General features: G+C 44.4%; 1 protein-coding gene across 1 annotated transcript in view; it reads left to right on the plus strand.

Moving 5' to 3' along the window:
• Positions 1 to 1,628, plus strand: part of RNF168 (ring finger protein 168, E3 ubiquitin protein ligase) — a 27,157-nt gene that overhangs the window by 10,376 nt on the left and 15,153 nt on the right. The gene's annotated exons all lie outside the window — the stretch shown is intronic.

Below are 1,628 nucleotides of genomic sequence, written 5' to 3' on the forward strand. Positions count from 1 at the left end.
AAAAAAAAAAAAAAAAAAAAAAAAAAAAGGAGGGGCTAGAAATATAGCCCAGATAGAAAAAAACAGCACTTCTATTACAGCACTTCTTTTTTTTTCCTTTTTGTCTTTTTTCGTGACCGGCAACGGGATCGCAACCCTCGGTGTTGCCCCCGCGCCTCGCTCAGCCAGTGAGCGGGAACCGGTCTGTATGTGGGATCCGAACCCTCGGGCGGGAGCGCCACCGCGCTTCCCAAGCGGCGCACTATCCAGTGCGCCACCGGGCCGGCCCCCACTGCATTATCTTAAATGGATACTCCTCAAAGGTTAAAATAATTGAGAATTTGGCATACTTCATCCCTACTTGTTATGGGATCATATCACTGTTTTTAGTTCCTCTGTTGCAGAATTTGCAAACTGCTGGTCTGCAGGCTATGTGAAGCCTGCAGACATGTTTTCTGTGACCCATCCAGTGCCAACATTTAAGTTGGAAGATTTCACATAAAATTGGATTTCTGGGTTTTCTTGACAAAGCAAAAAATATGGGAAGGAAGGGCCTAAGTTTCCTGGTGGCAGTCATCAGCTGGAGCTTAGTAACAGTTGCCCCTTTATTTATTTTTTGGGTGGCAGGCCAGTACAGTGATCAAACCCTGGACCTTCGTGTTATCAACACCACACTCTAACCAACTAAGCTAACTAGCCAGCGCACAGCTGCCCTTATAAACAGGCAGATGTGTTCCCTTTTTCTGGATATTCCCTTTTTACAGTGTCTTGTTCTTGTTTTATGTAATAAAATTCTCATTGTCTGCTGATGATACACACACGTGCGTGCGCACACACACACACATGCATACACATATAGGTTATTTTTCTATTCCTGATTATCTTTTAACTGCAGGGTGATTTCCCCCCCTTCTTTGTATAAGCTTAGTGTTTCTCTTTAATCTTATAGATTAATTTCAAATGTCTGGTGATCCTTGATTTTGCTTTCATATTTAGAAATGAGGCCCTAGAAAAAAGCTCTGTGTACGTGGATGAGTATTGGTAACTGGCAGACATTGTTTGATGTCAAGCAGGTGGAAACCTGGCCATTATGCTTTGCTGCCCCTAACTGCCAGATTGCAGAGGGCTTTGCTCTGGGTCACCACCTCTTATATTTGCTGCTCTGGTTCACTCTATACAGTTCAGTTTGTCTAAAGAAATATGCATGTGTGCACCTGCACACATATTCAGGAAGAAATGCCTGTTGGTCAAGTATTTTGATTTAACAGTTTATAAACTTTTTTTTTTCCTTTTTGTCTCTTTTTTACTGACCGGTAACGGGATCGCAACCCTCGGTGTCGCGCCCGTACCGGGGACTGGCAACCAGATCGCAACCCTCGGTGTTGCACCCGCACCACACTCAGCCAGTGAGCGGGAGCCGGTCTCCACATGGGATCCGAACCCTCGGCGGGAGTGCCGCAGCACTCCCAAGCGGCGCCCTCTCCAGTGCGCCACCGGGCCGGCCCCAATATCTTCTTTTGGGGTTCTTTTTTAAAAGGCCAGAGGTTTTTTGGTTTAAAATGTCACATGAATATATACACCTAACCTTTCCTCTAGAGTCTATTAAAATAACAGTGAGAGAATTTCTATTTATTTATTTATTTATTTAT

The sequence above is a fragment of the Galeopterus variegatus genome, unplaced genomic scaffold, assembly GCF_000696425.1.
Source record: "Galeopterus variegatus unplaced genomic scaffold, G_variegatus-3.0.2 Scaffold322, whole genome shotgun sequence".
In the NCBI taxonomy this organism is placed as follows: Eukaryota; Metazoa; Chordata; class Mammalia; order Dermoptera; family Cynocephalidae; genus Galeopterus; species Galeopterus variegatus.